General features: G+C 44.7%; 1 long non-coding RNA gene across 1 annotated transcript; it reads left to right on the top strand.

Moving 5' to 3' along the window:
- The first annotated feature begins 712 nt into the window (after positions 1 to 712).
- Positions 713 to 5,174, top strand: LOC103170185. The gene is made up of 3 exons (XR_486004.3): positions 713 to 1,109; positions 1,317 to 1,480; positions 4,889 to 5,174. It is a non-coding gene; the product is annotated as an uncharacterized LOC103170185 (long non-coding RNA).
- The last annotated feature ends 2,107 nt before the right edge of the window (positions 5,175 to 7,281 follow it).

Genomic DNA, 7,281 nt, shown 5'->3' on the forward strand with positions numbered 1-7,281 from the left:
TCCTGCCTTAGTGATGACTATGTTGTAATAGTCTCAATGTCCCAGCTTCCACAGGAACACAAAGAGCAAATCAGACTAGTTTTTCCCACTTCCTGGAACTGGAATGATGCTTGGACTCTTTTTAGTCCACTTTCCAAGAGAAGTCTTTCTTGGGGTGGAGAGGTGAAGGAATTTTCCACCCTAAAAGGGAATTAACTCAACTGTCAGGGAGCAAGTATTTTCTCAACACCAAGGGAGAGGGTATCTCTTTACTAAATTATGGCCTGTTGTGAGCAGTGTAGGGATGGGCTGTGATTAGAAATGGCTGCTTGGGCCTACCAGAGGTAAAGTTTGCCTCTCAGGATCATGAAATGAATCCCAATTAATTTCTCATTTCTACCCCTTGACACTTCAACTAAAATGCAAATTGATCCTTTATTTACACAGCTCTGGGTTCTTTGGCCTGAATATCACACCTGAACATTCCTTTTTAATTTTTTTTAAATGTACTTGTAGAGTGCTTACTATGCGCCAGGTATCGTACTAAGCGCTGAAGGTAAAAAGATAAGTAAAAAGTTCCTTTTTCCATAGTCCTAAAATATGCCTCCCCAGGTTTGTAACCCACACTCAGTGACTGAATCTGTAGATTTTTGAAAGCTCAAAGTTCTCGAGTCTCTCCCAACTGAATCTTTGACTGCTGCCTTGACAACCTATGCTTGAATTGGTCCTACTTTTCCATCCGGTGGGGGATGTAATAAGAATTGGGAGCTTGGATAAATCTAGAAAGGACAGGGGGTTTTAGCCTAGGAAAGAGTGTCGATCTTAAATAACGTCATTCCCGGCTCAGGCCAATGGGTCATTCCGTCCAGAATCCTGTCTCGGACAGTGGCAACAGATGCTTGGGGAGATGAGGGTGATCGTCCTCTGTTTCTCGCTCATGAGGCGGCTTTGAGTTTTTCTCATAGATTGCAGCCTTGGACTTCAAGAAAAGAAATAATACTTCATACACAAGCAGCATCAATAACCCTGGTTTCTTTTTATTGTGGGAACGGGGGAGTATCGCTGAAGGGGAGGAATGTAATTTTTTTTTCAGCTGTCTTCTCGACTCTTCAGCATGCCTTCTTGGAAAGGTAATGGTCCTCCATACGGTAGTCTAATTTAGGGGGAGTAGAGTGAGATGGGAAAAATAAGATTGTATTAAGACCGAAAAACAATGTGAGGCGTATTGTTGTTTTCTGTAATCGTCACTATACTGAAGAGTCTTAGTAACAAAGCCTTTTGATTTTTTTTTTAAATGTTAACTGCCATCTGTCACTTCCACCCACCACCGAATACAGAAGACTGCACAATTTTCCCATGGAGCTGAACAAACTGCCGTGTGTGGATCCAATGGAGTCTGCCCTAGGCAGGCCTGGCTCCCTCTCTTTTAGACGCAGGCGAGGGAGAGGTAGCCCGAAGCCACCGTTGATTTGTGGGAACTTTCCAGATTGCCCTGTAGCCGGTGAGTTAAATGCCTGCATTTAAGAGATTAACCTGCGATGCCCGGTGCAGTAAGTGGAGGAGGAGTGGCCGCAGGGATTCGAACAGGATTCGGGACCTGAAGCTCCAGGTCTCTCGATAAATCAGTTAGGCAGGTGGACGTGTTCCTTCCCGAAGACGCGGGGAAAGGCTCGAGAGGCTGTTTCAACCTTGAAAGTCTAGGATTCGGAAAAGTCACTGAAAAATAAGGAGGCAGGACCCGCTTAAAGAGGAGCCTGGATTGGCTACATTAAAGATGCTTCGAGAGGCAGCGCGTCACTTTTAGTTCTCTTTGATAGTAATAACAATAATGTTGGTATTTGTTAACGCTTTCTATGTGCAGAGCACTGTTCTAAGCGCTGGGGTAGATACAGGGTAATCAGGTGGTCTCACGTGAGGCTCACAGTTAATCCCCATTTTACAGATGAGGTAACTGAGGCACAGAGAAGTGAAGTGACTTGCCCACAGTCACACAGCTGACAAGTGGCGGAGCCGGGATTCGAACCCATGACCTCTGACTCCCAAGCCCGGGCTCTTTCCACTGAGACACGCTGATAGTAGGTTATTCTTGAAGAGTACCACCGTAATTATTTTGGTAGCAATTATATTTACGATGGCACTCAATCACTCTACTGTCCCACTGTCCCAGTGTGTTTTTTGTTTTGTTTGTTATGGTATGCTTAGTATGTGCTTAGTATGTGTCAGGCACTGTGCTAAATGCTAAGGTAGATACAAGCTAATCGGGTTGGATCCGGTCCCCATCCCACATGGGGCTCACATCTTAACCCCCATTTTACAGATGAGGGAACCGAGGCACAGAGAAATTAAGTGATCTGCTCAAGGTCACACAGCAAACAAGTGGCAGAGCTGGGATTAGAATCCAGATCCTTCTTACTCCCAGGCCCGTGCTCTATCCATTAGGTCATGCTGCTTTTCTAGCCCGAACTCAGAGGAACAGTATCTTCTCAACATCATGGTCAAACCTTCTCACCTAACTTTTCCTGTAATAGTCCATCATGGACTGAACATCCAACTTCATATTTAACCCTCTGGACTCTAAGATCCTCCAAGAGAAGCAGCGTTTCTTAGTGGAAAGAGCCCGGGCTTGGGAGTCAGAGGTTATGGATTCTAATCCCGGCTCTGCCACTTGTCAGCGGTGTGACTTTGAGTAAGTCACTTCACTTCTCTGTGCCTCAGTTACCTCATCTGCAAAATGGGGATTAAGACTGTGAGCCCCACGTGGGACAACCTGATTGTAATAATAATGCTGGTGTTTGTTTTCTTGTATCTACCCCAGTACTTAGAACAGTGCTTGGCACATAACAAATACCATTATTATCATTATTATTATTATCATTTTCCTCTAGTCTGCAAGCTCCTTGAGGGTAGGGAGTGTGTCTACTGACTTTGTTGTATTGTAGTCTTCCACAAGATTAGTTCATTCCTCTGCATACAGTAAGTGCTCAAAAAATGCCATTGATTTATTGATTAACCTTTCTTCTACTTTGAACAATCCAAATAGAGCCCTCTAGTACCCCCAGGTCTCCCCACATCATCATCCACAGCAATAGTTTTGAAGTGTGCGCCCCATCTACATGCGAGGCATTCTAAGACACAATCCCTGTCCCTGACTTTACAAACAAGCGAGGAAGACAGAGATGTAGTTCGACAAAAGTAGAATCATTAGAAGTGTAAAAGCCGCAGTTATAAATACTTATTAGGATGAATTGATTTAGCCACCTGTGCTTATTGAACTGAGGAGTTTTCAGGAGTTCTGTGGCGGCTGATGGAATGGGGCAATTAGGAAAAGTGTGTCGGGGAGGCCGGGGGGGGGGAAGGGGACGAGTCTAGTCACCCTATTGTGGACCTGTCATCCATGACACTAACATGAAGGAAAATGGGATGTGGTATTCTCTGAGTCGGAGCAGGGAAGTTGAAGATCAACTTGATGGAATCCCACTTTCCTCCGCAGGTAAGTACCACCCTCTAGACTTGTCAACTCGATGAGGGCAGGGAATGTGTCTACCAACTGTATTACATTCTATTATCCCAAACGCTCTGTACGGTGCTCTGCACACAGTCAGCACTCAATAAATATGATTGACTGATAAATCAGTCTGAGTGCTCTCTTTATGTGGAATAGTCTAGTGCCGGTGGAAACTTCATGTCTTTTCCAGAGGATGGTTTTTGGATGGGCATTTCAAAGATGCTCAGACTGCATTCTTTGTCAGCACTATCTTCAGTTCTTTCCAGGCAGTTCTTTCCAGATGGATGGTACACCATCATTTGAAATAAAGGTAGACGTCCTGCTTTATGGTTTCCGCAGGGACTATTCCAGGTCATCCTACGTTGCATGTGTGTAAAGTCATCGGAAACTTCTGTAAATATTTGGTACACAAAGGCCAAGGGGAGCAGAATGGAAAGTCTGGGAGTCAACTGTGTTCTAGCCCTGGCTCTGTTACATGCTAACTGGGTTACCTTGGTAAAGTCACCTAACTTTTCTCTGCCTCATAAACTGGGGATAAAATACTTGTTCTCCCTCCCACCATGTGTGACAGGAACTGTGTCCAACCTAATCAATTTGTATTTACCCCTTAGCACAGTGCTTAATAAATAGCACAGTGTGCTTAATTATTATTGTTAGTGTATATCATCCCCTCTCCATCTTTCAATTTCACTGACATTCTGCCTTGGCCTTGTACCTCTTTGAACTTTCTTGAAACTTTTCTTCATTTCTGAGCTTCTCAAATTCTTCTTTTGTGTGTTTTCTAGAGTCAAGACTATAAGCTTGTTATGGCCAGGGAAACATTTCTGCTAATTCTGTTGTATTGCACTCTCCCAAGCACTTAGTAAAGTGCTCTGCATGAAGTAATGCTCAGTGAATACGATGGCTTGCTTGATTGATTTTCTTCCCAGGGTTTTGTCTAATCATCTTCTTAATGCCCTTGCAAAGCATCTTGTGCGCCCCATGATTTTTCCCTCCAGGTTTTATATGTGCCTGGCCTCCAGCATTTTCAACATCTCTTTTATTGACCCTGGACTTCTTCCTTACAACTATTTTTCACTGTTAGCTTATTTGCCGTTGATGTTAGTTGGGGCAAGATCATATTCTAATCAGTTTATAGTCCCCTGAGTTATATTCAAAGCTCAGTGTATGTGATTCCCTTGCCTGCGCTTTCCTTACTTCACTATCCGGCATTCCCAGTTGACTGCTAAGTTCTTCTAATGTGGTCTTCTCAGGAAGAGATCATGTTTAACTCTGATCGCAAAATCTTGTGATCTGAACCAGGACAGATGATATTTTTCATCTCAAGGTGAGATATCAAATTGACGCAGCTCCCGGTGAGATGAAGGATTTTCTGACTTGTGGCCGTTCATTTTGGCCCATCAGGTTCGCGTCTGACTAAGGTGTCCTCTGCTGTCTCAAGGAATCGATGCTCGTCGTTGTTCCGCCAGACCACGGGCCCTCTGGATCGCCTTACTTCCCCTTCACTACCAGCATTGGTCGTCTCACTGAGGCCTCCCTCTCACCAGGATAATCTCTGCTCTTCCCGTCTCACTCATCGCCATGTGTACTTGGGACCCTGTCCCCATCCCCCCTCCCACTCTAGAGCTGTCCCTGCAGATACTGAGCAGATCAGCATTGGGTAAATACACAGATCTGCACGTGGCTCATATTGAAGAGTATTGCTATTGGTGCCGAGAGTGAGCGATGACTTTGGTTGTGTGGGGAATCTTATATAAGTGTTCCACTCCTTGGCCTCTCCATAGAAACAGAAAAATGTGGCCTCTGGTTTATGGAGTGGGGAATATCCATTAGCCTCTGGTGACTTGAGCCAACATAAATGATTCTTTAGAGCAGTGAGTTGGAAAACTAGAAATCTAACTAGCTGTAATCCAGCCAAGGACTAGACTTCCCTTTATTATAATTAACGTGTACGAGATGCGAGCATTGCTCTTTGTGATGTCTGATGCCCTCCCTGCATCATGGAGCTAGTTTGACATGAATGATGTCCGCCTGTTTGTCCGCGGAACTGTGAGTGTGCCTCGGACTTACCTTTCCACCTCATTGCTTCTCTGTCTTTTTCAGATCTCATTTAAAAGATATTTAGATATTTCTCCCTTGCCTATCTCTCTCACTTTCACTCTGCTTCTGCTGATGGCCTTGAGACTCGGTACTTTATGCTGCTCCATCTACCAAACGCTGTATTGCCAATTTTCTTGTGTAACTTAAGGTCCGAAACCAAGCAGCCAGACATCCAGCATTGCAAAACTGATCCTGGTTCTCTAGGTTGTGCAAGCTGGATCTTGAGAAGCAGCAAGGTGTGATATTAGCTTGTCTGTTGTACCTCCCAGACACGTAATACAGTCCACTGCTCTTCTATTTAAGCGCTTACAGTGTGCCAGGAAGCATACTAAGCGGTGCGGTAGAAACAAGGTAATCAGATTGGACACAGTCCCTGTCTCACATGGGGTTCACAGTCTTAATCCCCATTTTAGGGATGAGATAACTGAGGCTTAGAGAAGTTAAGTGACGCGGCTTAGTGTAAAGAGCACGGGCTTGGGAGTTAGAGGATGTGGGTTCTAATCCAATGTGACCTTGGGCAAGCCACTTCACTTCTCTGTGCCTCAGTTACCTTATCTGTAAAATGGGGATTAAGACTGAGAGCCCCACGTGGGATATTCTGATTACCTTTTATCTACCCCAGATCTTAGAACAGTGCTTGACACATAGTAAGCGCTTAACAAATACCGTAATTACTAGTTATTATTAAAAGTGGAATTAGAACCCAGGTCCTTCTGACTCTCAAGCTCATGCTATCTCCACTAAGCGGCGCTCAGTAAGTACTACGGCTACTACTTCAGTCACCATCACGCCATGTAATAAATGGCCATTCTAGTGCTTCCAAAACGTTGATTCGTTGAGCGTTTGGTTATTGAAAGGTACCACGGGTGGCTGAAAGGCTAAATTCCATTCTATCAGAGCTTATTCTAAGGGAAGAAAATACCTCATTCAAGTAGCAGGATCTGAACCAGGATCCTGGAGAGACGCTATCCTAAAGTAAAACTCCTTTTCCGTGAGCTTCTGAATATGAGATCTCTGGGCTTTCTTAGCCGGCACTCCAGGACTGTCCCTTCTTCCAAAGACAGTTCTGGAGGCTCAGAAACAAAGTGTCCTAGAGTACAGGAAGGACAAGAAGAGTTAACAAAAGGCCCTGTAGACTGAATCCAGAGCCCTCTGAGAGCATGAAAGGAAAATTGTACAGCAGTGTGGCCTAAGGAGGTGGAAGTCAGGAGACCTGGTTCTAATTCCATTTCTACTCCTGGCCTGCTGGGGGACCATGGGCCAAGCTCTTAACATGTTTGGGTTTCAGTTTCCTCCTCTGGCAAGTGAGGTTTTGATTTCTGCCCTCTCTGCCTCTTAGATTCTGAGCTCCATTTGTGACTGTAAGCTCACCGTGGGCAGGGAACATGCCTACCAACTCTGTTATATTGTACTCTCCCAGTCGCTTAGTTCAGGGCTCTACACACAGTAAAGCACTCAGTGAATATGACTGATTGACTGGTATGAGTTTGTCAGCTTGGCCTGATGATCTTGTAAAATAACAATAATAATGATGGTATTTGTTAAATACTTACTATGTGCCAAGCACTGTTCTAAGCCCTGGGGTAGATAAGGTAATCTGGTTGTCCCATGGGAGGCTCAAAGTCTTAATCCCCATTTTACAGATGAGGTAACTGAGGCCCAGAGAAGTTAAGTGACTTGCACGAGGTCACACAGCA

The sequence above is a fragment of the Ornithorhynchus anatinus genome, chromosome 7 (genome assembly GCF_004115215.2).
Source record: "Ornithorhynchus anatinus isolate Pmale09 chromosome 7, mOrnAna1.pri.v4, whole genome shotgun sequence".
NCBI classification, from domain to species: Eukaryota; Metazoa; Chordata; class Mammalia; order Monotremata; family Ornithorhynchidae; genus Ornithorhynchus; species Ornithorhynchus anatinus.